This window comes from Aegilops tauschii, chromosome 7, assembly GCF_002575655.3.
Source record: "Aegilops tauschii subsp. strangulata cultivar AL8/78 chromosome 7, Aet v6.0, whole genome shotgun sequence".
Lineage (NCBI taxonomy): Eukaryota > Viridiplantae > Streptophyta > Magnoliopsida > Poales > Poaceae > Aegilops > Aegilops tauschii.
Window position 1 is genome coordinate 121,804,051 of NC_053041.3, and position 23,141 is coordinate 121,827,191.

The following is a 23,141-nucleotide window of genomic DNA, read 5'->3' on the forward strand; positions in this document are numbered from 1 at the left end:
ATTGATTTCCGCAAACTAAATAAAGCTACTAAAAAGGATCATTACCCTTTACCTTTTATTGATCAAATGCTAGAAAGATTATCCAAACATACACATTTTTGCTTTCTAAATGGTTATTCTGGTTTCTCTCAAATACCTGTGTCAAAAGAGGATCAAGAAAATACCACTTTTACTTGCCCTTTCGGTACCTTTGCTTATAGACGTATGCCTTTTGGTTTATGCAGTGCACCTGCTACCTTTCAAAGATGTATGACTGCTATATTCTCTGACTTCTGTGAAAAGATTGTTGAGGTTTTCATGGATGATTTCTCCGTGTATGGAACTTCTTTTGATGATTGCTTAAGCAACCTTGATCGAGTTTTGCAGAGATGTGAAGAAACTAATCTTGTCTTGAATTGGGAGAAGTGCCACTTTATGGTTAATGAAGGTATTTTCTTGGGGCATAAAATTTCTGAAAGAGGTATTGAAGTTGATAAAGCTAAAGTTGATGCTATTGAAAAGATGCTGTGTCCTAAGGACACTAAAGGTATAAGAAGTTTCCTTGGTCATGCCGGTTTTTGTAGGAGGTTCATTAAAGACTTCTCAAAAAATTCTAGGCCTCTGACTAATCTCTTACAAAAAGATGTTCCTTTTGTCTTTGATGATGATTGTGTAGAAGCATTTGAAATACTTAAGAAAGCCTTGATTTATGCACCTATTGTTCAGCCTCCTGATTGGAATTTACCCTTTGAAATTATGTGTGATGCTAGTGATTATGCTCTTGGTGCTGTTCTAGGAAAAAGAGTTGATAAGAAATTAAATGTTATCCAATATGCTAGTAAAACTCTAGACAGTGCCCAGAGAAATTATGCTACTACTGAAAAAGAATTTTTAGCAGTTGTATTTGCTTGTGATAAGTTCAGACCTTATATTGTTGATTCTAAAGTAACTGTTCACACTGATCATGCTGCTATTAAATATCTTATGAAAAAGAAAGATGCTAAGCCTAGACTTATTAGATGGGTTCTCCTACTACAAGAATTTGGTTTGCATATTATAGATAGAAAGGGAGCTGAGAACCCCATTGCAGACAACTTGTCTAAGTTATAGAATGTTCTTGATGACCCACTACCTATTGATGATAGCTTTCCTGATGAACAATTAGCTGTCATAAATGCTTCTCGTACTGCTCCATGGTATGCTGATTATGCTAATTACATTGTTGCTAAATTTATACCACCTAGTTTCACATACCAGCAAAAGAAAAAGTTTTTCTATGATTTAAGAGATTACTTCTAGGATGACCCACACCTTTATAAAGAAGGAGTAGATGGTGTTATTAGACGTTGTGTACCTGAGCATGAACAGGAATAGATCCTACACTAGTGTCACTCCGAGGCTTATGGAGGACACCACGCTGGAGATAGAACTGCACATAAGGTATTGCAATCCGGTTTTTATTGGCCTACTCTCGTCGAAGATGCCCGTAAGTTTGTTTTGTCTTGTGATGAATGTCAAAGAATTGGTAATATTAGTAGACATCAAGAAATGCCTATGAACTATTCACTTGTTATTGAACCATTTGATGTTTGGGGCTTTGATTATATGGGACCGTTGTCTGTGTCAAAACCGGCAGATCTCGGGTAGGGGGTCCCGAACTGTGCGTCTAGGATTGATGGTAACAGGAGACGGGGGACACGATGTTTACCCAGGTTCGGGCCCTCTCTATGGAGGTAATACCCTACTTCCTGCTTGATTGATCTTGATGAATATGAGTGTTACAAGAGTTGATCTACCACGAGATCGTAATGGCTAAACCGTAGAAGTCTAGCCTATGAGTATATGGTAATGAATCTGTCCTATCCGGACTATGCCCTCCGGTTTATATAGACACCGGAGGGATCTAGGGTTACATGGAGTCGGTTACATAGGAAGGAATCTTCATAATTGGTTGCCAGGCTTGCTCTCCACGCGATGGAGAGTCCAATCCGGACACGGGTATAGTCTTCGGCCTTCGTGTCTTCACAGTCCATCAGTCCGGCCCAATGAGTAACAGGCCGGACGCCTGAGGACCCCTTAGTCCAGGACTCCCTCAGTAGCCCCCGAACCTGGCTTCAATGACGAGGAGTCCGATGCGCAGATTGTCTTCGGCATTGCAAGGCGGGTTCCCCTCCTTCCGAACTCCAAGATAGTCTTCGGATGCGATGATTGCATCCGAACCTGCAACACATCCCACACACAACCGCAGAGAGAATATAATATTTGCACGAGTCTAATCTGCTGATAGTTTTTATGACGCTACGCCTGTCCGGTTATAATCTTGAACCGTTTTTCATCTGCCACCCCACGTTGCGAGACGCGGTTGCTATTGGCACGTCTTGTCGAAGCAGAGATCGTGTCCCCTTATTGCGGGATTCTCATCAATGCGGGCATGGGTAACCCAACCGTGCCACTTGCACAACCATTGGGAATAGGCTAATCTTAAGGCGAGCGAGGAGGCGTTTAATGTTTGCTGCCTTTATAAGAGGATAAGGATCCCCTCTTCCTCTTCTCACGCTTTCTCTCCGTCTCCGCCTTCCCGATCTCGAGCTCTAGCGCCCAAGTTCCAATCTCCTTTCCACCCTAGCAACCATGTCCGGATCCGGTGGTCAGGGCAAGTGGATGGTCTCCTCCGTCACGGAGGAGGACATTGCTGAGCTCTGGGCGGCCGGATATTTGGCGAAGGAGATCGCCCACCGTCTGCCAGCCGAGGGACAGATCGTCCCTACGCCGAAGCCCTGTGAGAGGGTGGTATTCATCCCCCATTTCTTCCGCGGGCTAGGGTTTCCACTTCACCCCTTCGTCCGCGGGCTAATGTATTATTACGGGGTAGATTTCCATGATCTGTCCCCGAATTCCTTCCTCAATATTTCGGCGTTTATCATCGTATGTGTAATACCCCGGATGTAACTTTCCACATTTGTAACTCCAACTCTTGCCATTTTCGGCTATGTGTTATGATATTCCCTTCGTGGTATGGGTTTTGTTTTTCGTTTTGCATTTTGTTCATGTCATGCATCTCATATCATGTCATCATGCGCATCTCTTTTGCATACGTGTTCGTCTCATGCATCCGAGGATTTTCCCCGTTGTTCGTTTTGCAATCCGACACTCCCACATGCGCCGGCGCATCCCTCTTGTTTCTTTTCGTGAGCGGTTGTTAAACGTTCTCGGAATGGACCGAGGTTTGCCAACTGGCCTTGGTATACCATCGGTAGACCACCTGTCAAGTTTCGTTCCATTTGGAGGTCGTTTGATACTCCAACGGTTAACCGGGTAACCGCAAAGTCCTTTTGTGTGTTGCAGCAAAACCCCCCTCCAAACAGTCTAATAACCCATCTAAGTCCCCTCCATGCTCTCGGTCGTTCGATCACGATCGTGTGGGCGAAAACCGCACTCCATTTGGAGTCTCCTAGCTCCCTCTACCTATATAAACACCCTCCCCGTGCAAAATCCCGGATGAAACCCTAGCAAAATCGCCCTCCGCCGCCACCGGACACGTCCGCCGCCGCGCCCGCGCCAATCGGACGCCGCCACGTGGCAGGCGCGCCCGCCGCCGACCGCGGCCCGCCTGGCCCGAGTCGGCCCCCCGAGCCCGCCTCCTCCGCCCGCGCCCCGCTCCTCCAGCGCCGCCCGCGCTCGACCCCGCCGCCCGGTCGCCGCCCTCGCCGCCTCGTCGCTGCCTGCCGCGCGGACCCCGCCGCCCAGTCGCCTCGGCCCTGCCGTCCGCCGCCGCCTCCGCCGCGCGCCCGGCGTCCCCCTTGCCGGATCCGGTCGGCCCCGACCCCGGCGCCTCCCCCGAGCTCTTCTCCGGCCGCCGTCTCCTCTCCAGCTCCGGCGACGAGCCCCGGCGATCTTCGTTCTCCGCGCCAGATCCAGATCCACCTAGGTTGACTTTCCCCCCTCTGATTTCTGCCAAGTCCCGAAATATTTGCAGTATGTTGTATTCTTTGATCTGCCATAACTCCTTACATACTGCTCCGTTTTGCGTGCATGGTATATCGAAACGTTCGTCTTGAGATGCTCTTCATTTTGTTCCATTGTGCCATGCTCGTCTGAGTCCATCTTGATGCCCAAATCTCTGGTGCAAGAGTGCTATATGATGTTTTCTGCTGTTACTTATCAGAACTTGATGTTTTGTTATTTTTGTTGCATTTGATGTGTCCATCTTATGGGCATGAGCTCTACACGTGTTTTGATCTATGCCATGACATTTTTACAGAGGTGTATGCCATGTATTTTTGTGATCTATGTGGTGACTAGCACAAGCATGCAAACTAGGCTTCGTGATGTTTCTGTTTTCAGAGACTTAGGATTTGGCTGTCTTTTACCTGCTGTTATTTTGTTGCCATGTATCCATGTGGCTACAGAGAGATCCATGCTTCTTTTGGGTATATTCAGTAAGGATGTTTTGTAAATATAGTTATGCTCTATCCATCCATTCCCCTGTTTGCCTTTATGGAGTGCCGTAGCATGTCTCAATCTTGCTCTACGTTTGCTATAAAATATTTCTGGCAGAATGTTAACATGATATTCAATTTTGCCAAGGTTGTTGTAGTTGATCCATACATGCTATGAATTTGCTCTTGCCATGGATAGCTTCATAAACATGCCATCTTGCTGTAGGTATGCTTGTTTTGTCATGAATTGATATTTGATGAGTGAATCAAGCTCACCAAGATGCCTTCATAATTCTGTTTACTGCCATGCTCTGTTTTCTGCTAAGTCTGAAACCTGTTAACGAAACTTGCTATGTTTACATGGGTGCCATCATATCTTCTGATACTTTTTGGCTCATGGTCAGTAAGGGACTTTTGTTCTATGCATTTAGTAGATTCATGCCATGCCTTGTTTTGCTATGTTAAGTTCCTGTAGCATGTGTTTTTCTTGCTCTGAACATTGCTACCTGATGCTGTTTCTGCCATGTTCAGTAATTTCACTAAGTCTGTGAAACAGATATCTTTTGCACTTTTGCCATGCTTGTTTGAACCTGTTATTGTGTGATCTAGCCGTAGCTCAGTGTTTATCTTTTGTCAAGCATCTCCTGTAGATTACTGCCATATATTTTGTTGCTATGTTATGGTGCTGTAGCATAGTTACTTGATGTATTCTAAGTGCTATCATGCCGTTAATCGCAGAATCGTGTCATTCTTGTTTTGCTTGCTATTTGCAAACTGTGCATCCGTTTCCGGTGATCTTTATATCGATTTTAACCAAAATCATCTCATCTATCCAGTGGCATACTTGGTTTGCCAAGTTACTGGCTTGTTCATTCTTTTTCTTCCGGAGCACGCATACGCATCGCATATCATATCTCGCATATCATGCATGTTTTGCATCATGTTGCTTGTGCATTTCCCGTGATTGATTGTGGTTCCATTGCTTGTGTTCTTGCTGTGGGTAGAGCCGGAAGACGAGTTCGTGAACGAGGAACCTGTTGAGTACGCTTACGAGGATCAAGCTTTCGACAACTCTGAGAACCTTGCAGGCAAGATGACCATACCCTCGAAATCACTTCTATCTTTGTTTTGCTAGTTGTTCGTTCTATTGCTATTTGCGCTACCTACCACTTGCTATATCATGCCTCCCATATTGCCATGTCAAGCCTCTAACCATCCTTTCCTAGCAAACCGTTGTTTGGCTAAGTTACCGCTTTTGCTCAGCCCTTCTTATAGCGTTGCTAGTTGCAGGTGAAGTTGAAGTTGGTTCCATGTTGGAACATGGATATTTTGGAATATCACAATATCTCTTATTTAATTAATGCATCTATATATTTGGTAAAGGGTGGAAGGCTCGGCCTTATGCCTAGTGTTTTGTTCCACTCTTGCCGCCCTAGTTTCCGTCATACCGGTATTATGTTCCTTGAGTTTGCGTTCCTTACGCGGTTGGGTGATTTATGGGACCCCCTTGACAGTTCGCCTTGAATAAAACTCCTCCAGCAAGGCCCAACCTTGGTTTTACCATTTGCCACCTAAGCCTTTTTTCCCTTGGGTTTTTCGCGAGCCCGAGGGTCATCTTTATTTAAACCCCCGGGCCAGTGTTCCTCTGAGTGCTGGTCCAAACTAGAGCCACTTGCAGCGCCACCTTGGGGAAACTCGAGGGCTGGTTTTAGTTGTACGCAGTGTTCATCCGGTGTGCCCTGAGAACGAGATATGTGCAGCTCCTATCGGGATTTGTCGGCACATCGGGCGGCTTTGCTGGACTTGTTTTACCATTGTCGAAATGTCTTGTAAACCGGGATTCCGAGACTGATTGGGTCTTTCCGGGAGAAGGTTTATCCTTCGTTGACCGTGAGAGCTTATAATGGGCTAAGTTGGGACACCTGTTGAGGATATAACCGTTGGAGTCACCCGCCCAGGAGGGGCTGGGTTACCCATGATGGTTGCTACGCGAAGCCCAGTACCAAAGATGAAGACGGCGGGTCAATAACGGGCCCAAGACCCGGAGATGGCTTAAGGCCCGTAGCATTAGCCGCCGTTAGGGTAAACTTGTAGTGTAAGGCAAGAATAGATAAGAGTCCGAGCCGGACACTGTTATGAGCCGGCCGGGACTCTGAGAGCCGCTGGGCGTCAACCTCTCTATAAAGGGACGACCCGGCGGCGGTTCAGGACAAGGAAGATCTCGTCGAGAGCCAGGCATAGCAGTTAAGCTCCCTGATCATCGAAACCCTAATCAATACCACCTCAACTAGACGTAGGCTTTTACCTTCACCGTAAGGGGCCGAACCAGTATAACCCTCGTGTTCCTTGTCTCGTTTAACCTCTTCAAGCTTCCTAGCTGCGATGGCTCCACGACTAAGTCCTAGCTCGAGGACATCTGCCGTGACAATTCCACGACAGTTGGCGCCCACCGTGGGGCCAGCGCACGATGGATTTGAGTTCTTGAAGGGCAGCTTCGAAGGGCTCAAGGGATACGCTGTGGGCCGGTGTTGGGAATCGTAGCATAATTTTAAAATTTTCCTACGTTCACCAAGATGCATCTATGGAGTATACTAGCAACGAGGGGAAGGGAGTGCATCTACATACCCTTGTAGATCGCGAGCGGAAGCGTTCCAATGAACGTGGATGACGGAGTCGTACTCGCCGTGATCCAAATCACCGATGACTGAGTGCCGAACGGACGGCACCTCCGCGTTCAACACACGTACGGTGCAGCGACGTCTCCTCCTTCTTGATCCAGCAAGGGGAAAGGAGAGGTTGATGGAGATCCAGCAGCACGACGGCGTGGTGGTGAATGTAGCGGGTCTCCGGCAGGGCTTCGCCGAGCTTCTGCGAGAGAGAGAGAGGTGTTGCAGGGGAGGAGGGAGGCGCCCAAGGTTGTGTGTTGCTGCCCTCCCTCCCCCTTTATATAGGCCCCCTGGGGGGGGGGGCGCCGGCCCAGGGAGATGGGATCTCCAAGGGGGGCGGCGGCCAAAGAGGGGGAAGGGTTGCCTTGCCCAAGGCAAGGGGGAAGCTCCCCCCTAGGGTTCCCAACCCTAGGCGCATGGGGGGAGGCCCAAGGGGGGCGCCCCAGCCCACTAAGGGCTGGTTCCCTTCCACTTTCAGCCCACGGGGCCCTCCGGGATAGGTGGCCCCACCCGGTGGACCCCTGGGACCCTTCCGGTGGTCCCGGTACAATACCGGCAACCCCCGAAACTTTCCCGGTGGCCGAAACTTGACTTCCTATATATAATTCTTCACCTCCGGACCATTCCGGAACCTCTCGTGACGTCCGGGATCTCATCCGGGACTCCGAACAACTTTCGGGTTTCCGCATACATATATCTCTACAACCCTAGTGTCACCGAACCTTAAGTGTGTAGACCCTACGGGTTCGGGAGACATGCAGACATGACCGAGACGCCTCTCCGGTCAATAACCAACAGCGGGATCTGGATACCCATGTTGGCTCCCACATGTTCCACGATGATCTCATCGGATGAACCACGGTGTCGAGGATTCAATCAATCCGTATGCAATTCCCTTTGTCAATCGGTATGTTACTTGCCCGAGATTCGATCGTCGGTATCCCAATACCTTGTTCAATCTCGTTACCGGCAAGTCTCTTTACTCGTACCGCAATGCATGATCCCGTGACTAACGCCTTAGTCACATTGAGCTCATTATGATGATGCATTACCGAGTGGGCCCAGAGATACCTCTCCGTCACACGGAGTGACAAATCCCAGTCTCGATCCGTGCCAACCCAACAGACACTTCCGGAGATACCCGTAGTGCACCTTTATAGTCACCCAGTTACGTTGTGACGTTTGGCACACCCAAAGCACTCCTACGGTATCCGGGAGTTGCACGATCTCATGGTCTAAGGAAAAGATACTTGACATTGGAAAAGCTCTAGCAAACGAAACTACACGATCTTTTATGCTATGCTTAGGATTGGGTCTTGTCCATCACATCATTCTCCTAATGATGTGATCCCGTTATCAATGACATCCAATGTCCATAGTCAGGAAACCATGACTATCTGTTGATCAACGAGCTAGTCAACTAGAGGCTTACTAGGGACACGTTGTGGTCTATGTATTCACACATGTATTACGATTTCCGGACAATACAATTATAGCATGAATAATAGACAATTATCATGAACAAAGAAATATAATAATAACCATTTATTATTGCCTCTAGGGCATATTTCCAACAGCCGGATGACCAAGAGTCGTCGCGGCAAGCTCTACATCGACGATGCAAACTGGGGCCCCGACGCCGGCTCAATTGAGTACGGGTACCGGGTCCCCTTCGGCGGAATTCATGTCTTCATTGGCAAGATTGGTGAGCTGGGCCCTGAGCCGGATCTCTGCGCCGATCTCATCGAGACGGCTTAGCGTGCACGACCCGCCCGGGCCCTACCTGCCTTGAAGCATGCTTTTGTGGGGTGTATCCACGGAGGGCTCTCTGATGGATCTGGATCTGGTGATGAGTCGGCCGCCGGCTCTGACGGCGAGTCGTCCACAGATGAGTCAAACTCGTTGTATCAACTTCAAGATGGCAGGCTCAGGGGTTGTTCCGATGGTGACAGTATTCCGGACCCCTTTGAGCCGCCGAGCCGGGTTGGAATCTTCATGGCCGGGGCACAACCTGTTCAAAACCCTGCCGCCGGGTCAGGAAACCCGGTGCCCTCGCCGGCTCAGGTGCTGATGGATCTCACGGACAAGATGACGGCCCTGTTGACCGCCACGGTTGACCCGACGGATCAAGCTCAGCATGACGCGGAGGTGGCGCAGTTAAAGTTAGATCTAGTGAAAGCCAAGGAGGATCTGGCGGCGGAGGGGATCAGGATGGCTGCGGAGAGGGCGGCTCTCGACGCCCAGACTCAGTTGATTCAGGCGCAGTCCTTTCAGCTCACGATGGATCAGAACGCGTCCAATGAGGTCATGAGAAGGCGGCATCAAAAGGCCCAATCTCGACTCCCTCCGGTCTACGATCCTCGAAACCTCTTCAACACGCCAGGTGCAGGGTCTAGTAACCCGCCGGGGGTCATAGTGCCCGGGGCTGGAACACCTATTCAGCCACAAGTGATGGGGCCTCCCCGGGTGAACCCTGCCCCGCATCAGTATGTGCCAATACCACCGGGTCATTATGCTAACCCGCTGGAAAACATGGTCGCAGCAGCAGCACGACTGGCGGCTCTCCCAATTGACGGCGACTCTCCAACGGCTGTTGAAACCCGCCGGGTCAGAGAACTCCTTCAGACAGCACTGGCACAACAAGAGGCGTACTCTTACAGTGTGACACCCAAGTTTTTAATTGGATTTTTCAAAAGATTTAATTTGACTTGAGGGAGGTGATTTAAATTTTTCTTCAAAAGAACTCTCCCTTTCAAATATTTTTTTATGGCAAAAGTTTTATTTGGATTCACCCAAGACCTGTCTTTGGTCTTGGAGGTTCTTGCTTTTTATTTGGACTCAAGACGAAATGCTTTTCACTTGGAAAAATGCCTTTTGAAAATCTCTTTGAAAATTGCACTATGGCTTTTGGAATAATCCTTTGCCACTTTCAACAATTCCTTCTTGCCATGGCCTTAGTGCAAATCCTCTCTCCTAACCCTTCCCTCACGTTTGGATCATGATTTGCATCAAATCCAGCAAGTTGAACCTCCCCATGTGATTATTTCCATTTAAATCTTATTTAAACAAATTTCTGTCTTCTATTCTAGCCATTGGTGTTTTACAAAGGAGCTACCCTTTCTGCTTGGATTTTTGTCCCCAAACCAACTCCCCTCCCTAGTCCTTTGAACCCTCAACCAAGATCCATGAAGATCCACTGGTCTTCAGTTCAAATTTTTCAAACTACACTTGCTGCAAGTTTGGACCAGATTTGTCAAATTTGGTGAAATTCATTCAAATCCTTTTCCAAAAATTCCAAGTAAAATCCGGCAGCCTCTGGGTGCATTGAGTGGTCACCTCACCAAGTACCAGCTCCAGAAATTTTTTTCTCATTGCCAAATCTTTCTGTCGAACACCTGCAGTGCATTGTCAAAATCAGGTTCAGAAAGTTCAGAGAACAGTTCAGTGGCTTACTGTCGTTTTCTTCAGAGATGGTTGTCGATCTCGACAGTGCCCCGATGTCGCCTTGCTCCCCGTCCTCTCCCCCTTGTTCCTGCACCGCACGAACGCCTGGCACCTTGCGGACGTCGGCGACGAGCAGCAGAAGGTGCGCCGCCCCGTGACCGACGCCACCGGCGGCTTTGCGGCCGCCAGCGGGAGGCACGGCGCTGACGGCGCCACCCAGCGCCGCCCAAACCACCGGAGCTCGCCGCGTGGCCTTCCACTCCCCCGAACGCGCTGCCACCCTCGTCGTGAACCGCAGGGCGCGGAGCGCGCTCTCTGCCGCCGCCGTGCCCGTGCGGTCACCTCACCGTGGACCGACGCCGTTACGCCAAGACCAGCCGAGGTTAGCAGGGGAATAACACCAGTAACCTCCACTGATGCTGCCTGGCCACTCAAACCTCCTGCCAATCCACTGCATCGCCGTAATCGCTCGCTGGAGATTCTCCGTTCACGGCCACCCCGTCGATCCGCCTATAAATAGAGGCCCCGAGCTTCAACTCGAACCCACACCATCCCTGCACTCCACCTAGAGCACGCCTAGCCACTGGAAGAGCCTCGAGGAGGTCTCCTTCCTCGACTCCGGCCGCCGCGACCCACCACGGGATCCAGCTCGATTCGCTCCCGTGCGTGCGCCTCCGCCTCCCATCTCTTGCCAGTAGCTTCACTACGCATCTCTCCTTCTGACCCGCGCTTCAATTCGAAGTTTGCAGCCCTCCACCGGAGTTCTCCACCCTCACCCGAGCCGCCGCCCGCCGGAGAAAGTGTCGCCGCCGATGTGGTGCTCCCCGTTGGTCCAGTCCACCACCCACCGACGCGGAAGAAGACGCTGAAGCTCTTGGTACCCTCCGATCCTCCTAACTCGCCGTGGTTCAACGCCGGCGTCCACCGCAGTCTTCGGGCGCCGGCGAGCTTTTCAAACCTGACATGTGGGCCCCGCATGTCAGCCTCTGTTCTATTCTTTCGCGAACCGTTTTCTGTTGGCGCCTTCGGGCAAATACGCTTTCCCTCTTGAGTTTGCGCATTTCCAGTCGAACCGTTTTCTGTTTTCTCAGTTAAAACCCTGGGACTTTTCTGTTTCATTACAGATGGGTCCCTGGACAGAAACCTTTATAACTTTTTAATAAAAAGGAATTTTTGAGTGATTCCTTTTCTGACCTTCTTAAATTTTTGTCTAGTTTTTTATGGGATTTATTTGGAATTTTTTTGGAGAAGTTTCTGTGCACGCATTGGTTTTCACGTTAGTGCCCGTTTTCGTGATTGCCGTAGGTTCCGGAAGAGGTGATGGAGCCGCGAACTTCGCCGAGCTAGACTCCGACTTCTCCGAACCAGGCAAGCATGTTTTGAACATTTGATATGACAGGTGTTTGCATGTTTGCTTGAAAGATTTGTGCGTGGCATATGAGTGTCGGTAAATACCTCGTTGCTTGTAAGGCAACTACCCGCATGTTCCAAAGTTGCGATGATCTCTGATGAGAGATGGCCAAATCATGTGGTGACATGAAGGGCAGCAAGGTGGTACTGTTGTAGCATACCAGCCTTGCGTCATCCGACTTTCTCCGACGTTAACGTGGACGGAGTCACGTTATCGTTCTTTTCCCCCGCATGTTTCATAGTTGCGATGATCTCTGATGAGAGATGGCCTAATCATGTGGTGACATGAAGGGCAGCAAGGTGGTACTGTTGTAGCATACCAGCCTTGCGTCATCCGACTATTTCTGACGCTAACGTGGACGGAGTCACGTTATCGTTCTTTCCCCCTTCCGTGCTACCACATGTTTCATTTGCCAGGATGCGGTTTAGTAAGTTGGTAACCTCTTTCCGTGTACACACCAAACAGAGGGGCCGGGATGATGGTACCTTGGCCCAGGATTAAAGCCAGTCATCCGGTCAGGGGGCATGGGTGTATCCGGTTGGGACCGAGAGGGGGGGCACCCCCTTAGAGCGCGCGTATAGAAATTTGATCCCATGCTACGCGAGGTTGTAGCCTCCCCGTCTCAAGGTTTTTCTTGAACGTTGCTGAGGGTGGTCCCTGGCTTCGGAATGTTGAATTGGGTGTGTACTGGTTAGACGTGTTTCTTCCAAAACACCGTAAACGGAACTAGTCCCTGTGACTACTGAAATCCGTTGGCTGTGGTTAAGTACAAACTCTGCAGAGTCAATTTCCTTCCAAGTCATCGTATCCATGATCAAGTAGTGTAATCAGTATATCCATATCTATCCGCGTGAAAAACTTGTCCCCGGTGAACAAGCTCAGGTGGTAAATCCAGTTAAATTATTATTCCTGTGGATGGACTAACTTTATATTTGTCTCGTACTTGTGATAATTTATGTTGCCGAACTATTGTATTATTGAGCTACAATATAAGCCCTTTATGTGACGTCGCGCAGACATCCGACTGTGGCGTGTTTTTGTTTCTTACATTAAATATAAGCCCTTTAGGTGATGTCGCTCAGACGTCCGACTGTGGCATGTTCGTCTTTTATTTTCTGTTATAAGCCCTTTATGTGATGTCGCTCAGACGTCCGACTGTGGCATTATTATTATTCTTGCAGTTTCCTCTCGAGGAGTCATTCAGACACTCGTTTGGCACCAGCATTATTATTCTTGCAGTTTCCTCTCGAGGAGTCATTCAGACCCTCGTTTGGCACCAATATTACTATTCTCGCAGTTTCCGCTCGAGGAGTCATTCAGACCCTCGCTTGGCACCCAGTATTTATTATTTCTATGTCTGATCGCACTGGTTAAATTGTTCTCATGCTTCATGTTTGCATTTGTTATATCTTTTGCCCGAACTGTCTTGCGAGTACTTTCATAGTACTCACCTGGCTTGTTGATTTGGCCAGATGTTGACGAAGGCGATCTCTTGGATGAAGAGTTTGATAGCGCGTCCGACGCCTAGAGGAGTCCCAGTCAGTCCTGTGCGATCCCGGATATTGGTCACTTGTATTGTATATGCTTCCGCCACCCGCAATAAGTCTCCTCGAGCCTCACTCCGACACTCGAAGAGCTGTAGCCTTCAGGAGTCATATCACTCGCTTCGCAGTGATTTTTCCACCACCGTCATTATCGTGAGTTTGTAGTATGGCACCCTATTCGCCGTCTTGTTTTAGCGGCGTGCATGTAATAAATTGTTGGGCATCCTCCGCTCAACCTTGTATTATATTCAGTACCCCTGGTATTTTTCTTCTGTGACCAAGATATTGTCTACCAGTGAGAAGGAATTCTTCCTTACTGGTCCGTAAAAGGGATTGGTCTATCAATAATTATTTTATTGAAAAACCGGTCGTGACAAGCTTGGTATCAGAGCCAGGCTGACTGTAGGAAGCCACTAGGTGCGATCGCTAATCGGTTATTAGCGTCTTTTGTGCTTTTTCAGCATTTTGCAATTGTAGCTATTTTCTGTTGGTCATCATAAATTTATGACATGACTACTCAGAATTTTTGCCTACTTTTGTAGATGGCTGGCAGCAGCTGTGAGAATCGAGTGTTCACGAACGTACCCGAGGGGTTTGTCAAGCTCCTCGTCCCCATCACCAAGCTCGCGATCGGGCAGCAGCTCGCCCGGAGTTCACACTCTATCAGCACAAGCTCAGCGACGACGTGTCTATGCACCAAGCTGTGGTGCAATTCAAGGGAGGACGTTCTGCTGCTCGCCACTTCCGTTTTGTGGGAAGGGCCATGCCTACGGAGAGGCATGCCATGCAGATGGCTGCCCGTGAGGCGATAGCTCGTCTTCGGGACATCCTTCCTACGATGAAGACTCGTCGCTACCGCTACTCCCATGCCATGTGCCTTACACCAGTCACTATGCATTCGCCTGCCATCGGGGAGAGCGAGATGAAGCCATCGAGATGGTTGTGGAGTATCTCAAGGCTCTGGAGGAGTCTTTCGACAACCTCGTAGACGATCTTGTGGCTGCCCGCATGGACTTAGTCCGGGGCGGTCCTGCCAGCAGGAAGGAGCTTCTCCACACGGCACCGCCTCTGACATTCGTCTCGTCTTCAGCCTCGTATGCATCGGCCGTTTTGGCCATTGCTCGCCGTCTGCCTACCACTGAAGAGTTCGGCCGAGTCATCGCTCCTACTCCAGTCAGAGCCGCACCGCCTGCCGCACCCGCTCTGCCGCCCGTCGCTCCCGCACCATCACCACAGCGCAGCGTTACGCGCCAGGAGCCAGCTAGAGAGGAGGTGGAGGTGGATTCTCCTGGACCGCTGAGTCTTGCCATCGGCAAGGGAAAGGAAATCTTCACCATCTCCGACTGAGAGCACCGAGTAGCCGCGCGTTATACCTGCTTGTATGATGTGTTGTTTTAATCTGTACGCTAGTTTGTATTGGTGTGTTTGCTGCCTTCCGGAGTAGTCCGCTAGCCTAAATAACATGTCAGGAATGTGTACGCACATCCTGAGTGCTGTATCATGTGTTTGTATTTCGCGTGTAAGATTTGTGTTAAGCAGTCTTTTCTCCATGCGAAACCGCTTATATTTTTCCTTGAAAACCTTGAGATCTTTTAAATTGTTGCCTTTGCAAAGTTTTCCTTGTGCTACACAGTTTTTTCTCATGGGTTTTGCAAAATAATACCCCAGACTGGAAAAATGTCTCGCCCATGGACTCGCTCCATGCCCAATCAGCCAGAAGAGGTTTACGGGACACAGACTAGCAACAATTTCACTCAGGGCCAGTCCAGTCAACAAGACAGCGAAGCAGCCCTGTCTCAAGTATGCCGTCTCTTCGAGCAAAGCCAGCAACAGCACCAAGAGATGATGAACCATGTCATCTATATGGGAAACCACCGTGAGCCCTATCAACAACATTCCAAGTTATCTGAGTTACAGAAGACTCGCCCCTCAACTTTTGCTCACACCGATAGGCCGCTGGAAGCCGATGATTGGCTTCGTGACATTGAAAGGAAGCTGATCATTGCTCAGTGTTCAGATCATGAGAAGGTGCTTTATGCACCACACTACCTTACTGGAGCAGCTGCAGCATGGTGGGAAAATTTCCTACACATGCACCCCAGTGAACACAACATCACCTGGGAAGAGTTCAAGGAAGGCTTCCGTGGGGCACACATCCCCAGGAGCATCCTAAAGATCAAGAAGAGAGAGTTCGATGACCTGAAGCAGAGAGGCATGTCAGTAACAGAATACAATGGTCAGCTTACCCAGCTGTCTCGTTATGCCTACGACGAGCACATGACAGAAAGCAAGAAGATGGAAAAATTCCTGGACGGCCTGGCACCAGCACTAAGATGCCAACTGATTGTACACACCTTTCCGGACTTTAAAACTCTGGTGGACAAGGCCATTACCTTAGAGAATGAGCGCCGTAGTCTGGAAGATATCCGTAAGCGAAAGAGGGACAAGACGACTCTTGCTCGCAACAACCGAAGCAAGGCTGAGGTTCCACGAACAGAAGCAAGGAGATCCACGACTACTGATCCAAGGCCCGTCGGACAGTTCCATGCTAGGGATAAGGAGTACACATACCGTCCAGGGGTCACCTGCTATGCTTGTGGTCAAGAAGGGCACTATGCTAAATAGTGCCCAAAGCCAAAGAACTCGGCACCCAAGCCAAACAATGGTGGAAACAATCCAGCCCCCAAGCGCAACAATTTCAACCCCAACAACAACCACAGGAAGGGTCACCTGAACCATGTGACCAGGGAAGAGGCGCAGAATGCCCCAGACATCGTGCTCGGTACGTTCCCTGTCAACACAGTACCTGCCACGGTTTTGTTTGATTCTGGAGCTTCCCATTCGTTCGTTTCGAAGAGTTTTGTTTTGCAACATGGTTTTCCGATACTTCCCTTGGAAAAATCTATGATCATCAAGTCCCCCGGAAATAAGCAAATCGCTCAGGGTTACTGCCAAGGAGTGGTCATTGAGTTCAAAGGACTACAATTCCAAGCAAATCTCATCGTATTGGAGAGTAAAGGACTGGATGTCATTTTAGGGATGGACTGGTTGACCACCAACAAAGGATTCGTTGACTGTTTCAATCGGACAGTGATTCTCACTCACCATCACGGCAAGACAATAAGGGTGTCCGCTCAAGAAAGGCCACGATCACAGCAACCAAAACTGAACAAAGTGGACATTGCAGAACTGAGAAAAGTTCCAGTGGTATGCGAGTTTCCTGACGTATTTCCCGAAGAACTACCAGGCATGCCACCAGACCGAGAGATAGAGGTCAGCATCGAACTAGCACCTGGCACCGCCCCCATCTATAAGAAGCCTTATAGAATGGCACCCTCAGAATTGGTGGAGTTGAAGAAGCAGATAAAGGAATTATTGGACAAAGTACTTATTCGAGCCAGCTCCTCACCATGGGGTTCGCCTGTGTTGTTCGCAAAGAAAAAGGATGGGACACTGAGACTGTGTATAGACTATCGAGCCCTCAATGTGGTCACCATCAAAAACAAATATCCGATGCCGCGGATAAATGATTTGTTTGACCAGCTCGCACAAGCCAAGGTATTCTCAAAGATTGATTTGAGATCGGGATATCACCAATTGAAGGTACGGACAGAAGATATCCCCAAGACAGCATTCACTTCCAGATATGGGTTATACGAGTTTACAGTGATGCCTTTTGGTCTAACAAACGCCCCCGCATATTTCGTCCACCTCATGAACAAGGTGTTCATGAAATTCATGGACAAGTTTGTTGTGGTGTTCATCGACGATATTCTGGTATACTCAAGGACACCAGAAGAGCATGCTGAACATCTCCGAATTGTTTTGGGAGAATTGAGGAAACATCAGTTGTACGCCAAATTTAGCAAGTGCGAATTTTGGTTAAGACAAGTTGGTTTCTTGGGCCATATATTGAACCAAGAAGGCGTGGCCATAGACCCAGAAAAGGTCAAAGCCATACTTGACTGGAAGCCGCCCGCCAACGTTACATATGTGCGGAGTTTCCTAGGAATGGCCAGATATTACAGAAGATTTATTGAAGGATTCTCCACTGTGGCAAAACCAATAACACAGTTGCTCAAGAAGGACAAGAAATTTGTATGGACGGAAGCATGCGAGCAGAGCTTCCAAGAACTAAAGAAGAAGCTGACAACCGCACCGGTATTAACTGTGCCAGACATTCACAAGAGTTTTGACGTGTATTGTGACGCATCCCGAAAAGGTCTCGGATGTGTACTAATGCAGGATGGCAAAGTAGTCGCATATGCCTCACGACAGCTGCGAAAACATGAGGAAAATTACCCAACACATGACTTGGAGCTAGCAGCAGTTATTCATGCACTCAAGGAGTGGAGGCACTTTCTGTTGGGGAATCGCTGTGAAATATACACGGACCATAAGAGCCTCAAATATATCTTCACACAGCCAGAGCTAAATTTACGCCAACGACGCTGGTTGGAATTGGTCAAGGACTATGATGTCGGCATTCACTACCATCCAGGGAAAGCAAATGTAGTGGCAGATGCCCTTAGTCGAAACCCCAGCCCGGACAATGACGGTCCGCAAAACTTGAGGCCTGAGTTTCAGCAAGAGTTCACTAGGCTCAACATGATGTTAGTTTCTGAGGGCACCGTATCAAATCTAGAGATACAACCCACCCTGGTGGAACAAATTAAGAAGGCTCAACAGGGACATCCCAGCATCGAAGGCATAAAGAAGAAAATGAACCTTGGTAAGGCTTCAGAGTTCATCACAGACAGTGAAGGAACTTTATGGTACGGAGACAGACTTTGCGTACCTAACATTGAGGAACTCAAGCAACAAATCTTAACCGAAAGCCACACCGCTCCATACTCGATCCATCCTGGAGGAACCAAAATGTACAAGGACATTCAGGAAAGATTTTGGTGGCACGGTATGAAAAGAGATATAGCCACATTCATTGCTTGTTGCGATTCATGTCAACGCATCAAGGCCGAGCATCAAAAGCCAGCAGGGCTACTCCAGCCAAACAGGATACCGGAGTGGAAATGGGATGAAATAGGAATGGACTTCATTGTCGGATTACCCCGATCACAATGCGGGAATGACGCCATATGGGTCATCACAGACCGACTAACCAAGGTTGCTCATTTCATTCCCGTAAAGACTACCTACTCCACACAAAGACTGGCCAAACTTTATCTCTCCCGTATAGTTTGCTTGCATGGAGTCCCAAGGACTATAATATCAGACCGAGGCACACAATTCGTCTCCAAATTTTGGGATCACCTACAACAAGCTCTGGGCACGCAACTGGCTTTCAGTACAGCGTACCACCCTCAGACTGATGGACAAACGGAACGTGTAAATCAAATCCTAGAGGATATGCTAAGAGCCTGTGTGCTCACCTATGGATCCAGTTGGGAAGAGAGTTTGCCGTATGCCGAATTCGCTTACAACAACAGTTACCAAGCCAGCTTGCAAATGGCACCTTTTGAAGCATTGTACGGACGGAGGTGTCGTACCCCACTGAATTGGTCAGAAACAGGTGACAGCCGTATCTTCGGCCCAGACATGCTTAAAGAGGCCGAGGAGAAAGTTAAACAAATCAGGGACAGACTCAAGACAGCACAGAGCCGACAAAAGAGCTACTATGATCAGAAGCATCGTGAAGTCAGCTTTGAACCCGGTGATTCCGTATACCTCCGAGTATCTCCTATGAGGGTCTACAACGGTTCAAAATTAAGGGGAAGCTAGCCCCAAGATTTATTGGGCCATTTTGTGTAAAGGCACGAAGAGGCACGGTAGCCTACCAACTAGACCTACCCAAGGAACTGTCAGACGTCCATGACGTATTTCACGTCTCACAGTTGAGGAAATGTGTGAGTAACCCGGATAAGCATGTACCTCATGAGAACATTGATATGAAACCAGATCTCACCTACAGAGAGAGGCCAGTAAAAATATTGGAAGAGTCTGAACGGAGGACCCGTCAGAAAACGACAAAGTTTTTCAGAGTTCAGTGGAGCAACCACACTGAGGATGAAGCTACATGGGAAAGGGAAGATTTTCTCCGGGCAGAGTATCCATATCTATTTGAGGATCAGCAGAAATCTCGAGGACGAGATTTTTCCTAAGGGGGTAGGTGTTGTGACACCCAAGTTTTTAATTGGATTTTTCAAAAGATTTTATTTGACTTGAGGGAGGTGATTTAAATTTTTCTTCAAAAGAACTCTCCCTTTCAAATATTTTTTTATGGCAAAAGTTTTATTTGGATTCACCCAAGACCTGTCTTTGGTCTTGGAGGTTCTTGCTTTTTATTTGGACTCAAGACAAAATGCTTTTCACTTGGAAAAATGCCTTTTGAAAATCTCTTTGAAAATTGCACTATGGCTTTTGGAATAATCCTCTGCCACTTTCAACAATTCCTTCTTGCCATGGCCTTAGTGCAAATCCTCTCTCCTAACCCTTCCCTCACCTTTGGATCATGATTTGCATCAAATCCAGCAAGTTGAACCTCCCCATGTGATTATTTCCATTTAAATCTTATTCAAACAAATTTCTGTCTTCTATTCTAGCCATTGGTGTTTTACAAAGGAGCTACCCTTTCTGCTTGGATTTTTGTCCCCAAACCAACTCCCCTCCCTAGTCCTTTGAACCCTCAACCAAGATCCATGAAGATCCACTGGTCTTCAGTTCAAATTTTTCAAACTACACTTGCTGCAAGTTTGGACCAGATTTGTCAAATTTGGTGAAATTCATTCAAATCCTTTTCCAAAAATTCCAAGTAAAATCAGGCAGCCTCTGGGTGCATTGAGTGGTCACCTCACCAAGTACCAGCTCCAGAATTTTTTTTCTCATTGCCAAATCTTTCTGTCGAACACCTGCAGTGCATTGTCAAAATCAGGTTCAGAAAGTTCAGAGAACAGTTCAGTGGCTTACTGTCGTTTTCTTCAGAGATGGTTGTCGATCTCGACAGTGCCCCGATGTCGCCTTGCTCCCCGTCCTCTCCCCCTTGTTCCTGCACCGCACGAACGCCTGGCACCTTGCGGACGTCGGCGACGAGCAGCAGAAGGTGTGCCGCCCCGTGACCGACGCCAGCGGCGGCTTTGCGGCCGCCAGCGGGAGGCACGGCGCTGACGGCGCCACCCAGCGCCGCCCAAACCACCGGAGCTCGCCGCGTGGCCTTCCACTCCCCCGAACGCGCTGCCACCCTCGTTGTGAACCGCAGGGCGCGGAGCGCGCTCTCTGCCGCCGCCGTGCCCGTGCGGTCACCTCACCGTGGACCGACGCCGTTACGCCAAGACCAGCCGAGGTTAGCAGGGGAATGACACCAGTAACCTCCACTGATGCTGCCTGGCCACTCAAACCTCCTGCCAATCCACTGCATCGCCGTAATCGCTCGCCGGAGATTCTCCGTTCACGGCCACCCCGTCGATCCGCCTATAAATAGAGGCCCCGAGCTTCAACTCGAACCCACACCATCCCTGCACTCCACCTAGAGCACGCCTAGCCACTGTAAGAGCCTCGAGGAGGTCTCCTTCCTCGACTCCGGCCGCCGCGACCCGCCACGGGATCCAGCTCGATTCGCTCCCGTGCGTGCGCCTCCGCCTCCCATCTCTTGCCAGTAGCTTCACTACGCATCTCTCCTTCTGACCCGCGCTTCAATTCGAAGTTTGCAGCCCTCCACCGGAGTTCTCCACCCTCACCCGAGCCGCTGCCCGCCGGAGAAAGTGTCGCCGTCGATGTGGTGCTCCCCGTTGGTCCAGTCCCCCACCCACCGACGCGGAAGAAGACGCTGAAGCTCTTGGTACCCTCCGATCCTCCTAACTCGCCGTGGTTCGACGCCGGCGTCCACCGCAGTCTTCGGGCGCCGGCGAGCTTTTCAAACCTGACATGTGGGCCCCGCATGTCAGCCTCTGTTCTATTCTTTCGCGAACCGTTTTCTGTTGGCGCCTTCGGGCAAATACGCTTTCCCTCTTGAGTTTGCGCATTTCCAGTCGAACCGTTTTCTGTTTTCTCAGTTAAAACCCTGGGACTTTTCTGTTTCATTACAGATGGGTCCCTAGACAGAAACCTTTATAACTTTTTAATAAAAAGGAATTTTTGAGTGATTCCTTTTCTGACCTTCTTAAATTTTTGTCTAGTTTTTTATGGATTTATTTGGAAATTTTTTGGAGAAGTTTCTGTGCACGCATTGGTTTTCACGTTAGTGCCCGTTTTCGTGATTGCCGTAGGTTCCGGAAGAGGTGATGGAGCCGCGAACTTCGCCGAGCTAGACTCCGACTTCTCCGAACCAGGCAAGCATGTTTTGAACATTTGATATGACAGGTGTTTGCATGTTTGCTTGAAAGTTTTGTGCGTGGCATATGAGTGTCGGTAAATACCTCGTTGCTTGTAAGGTAACTACCCGCATGTTCCAAAGTTGCGATAATCTCTGATGAGAGATGGCCAAATCATGTGGTGACATGAAGGGCAGCAAGGTGGTACTGTTGTAGCATACCAGCCTTGCGTCATCCGACTTTCTCCGACGTTAACGTGGACGGAGTCACGTTATCGTTCTTTTCCCCCGCATGTTTCATAGTTGCGATGATCTCTGATGAGAGATGGCCTAATCATGTGGTGACATGAAGGGCAGCAAGGTGGTACTGTTGTAGCATACCAGCCTTGCGTCATCCGACTATTTCTGACGCTAACGTGGACGGAGTCACGTTATCGTTCTTTCCCCCTTCCGTGCTACCACATGTTTCATTTGCCAGGATGCGGTTTAGTAAGTTGGTAACCTCTTTCCGTGTACACACCAAACAGAGGGGCCGGGATGATGGTACCTTGGCCCAGGATTAAAGCCAGTCATCCGGTCAGGGGGCATGGGTGTTTTCGGTTGGGACCGAGAGGGGGGACACCCCCTTAGAGCGCGCGTATAGAAATTTGATCCCATGCTACGCGAGGTTGTAGCCTCCCCGTCTCAAGGTTTTTCTTGAACGTTGCTGAGGGTGGTCCCTGGCTTCGGAATGTTGAATTGGGTGTGTATTGGTTAGACGTGTTTCTTCCAAAACACCGTAAACGGAACTAGTCCCTGTGACTACTGAAATCCGTTGGCTGTGGTTAAGTACAAACTCTGCAGAGTCAATTTCCTTCCAAGTCATCGTATCCATGATCAAGTAGTGTAATCAGTATATCCATATCTATCCGCGTGAAAAACTTGTCCCCGGTGAACAAGCTCAGGTGGTAAATCCAGTTAAATTATTATTCCTGTGGATGGACTAACTTTATATTTGTCTCGTACTTGTGATAATTTATGTTCCCGAACTATTGTATTATTGAGCTACAATATAAGCCCTTTATGTGACGTCGCGCAGACGTCCGACTGTGGCGTGTTTTTGTTTCTTACATTAAATATAAGCCCTTTAGGTGATGTCGCTCAGACGTCCGACTGTGGCATGTTCGTCTTTTATTTTCTGTTATAAGCCCTTTATGTGATGTCGCTCAGACGTCCGACTGTGGCATTATTATTATTCTTGTAGTTTCCTCTCGAGGAGTCATTCAGACACTCGTTTGGCACCAGCATTATTATTCTTGCAGTTTCCTCTCGAGGAGTCATTCAGACCCTCGTTTGGCACCAGTATTACTATTCTTGCAGTTTCCGCTCGAGGAGTCATTCAGACCCTCGCTTGGC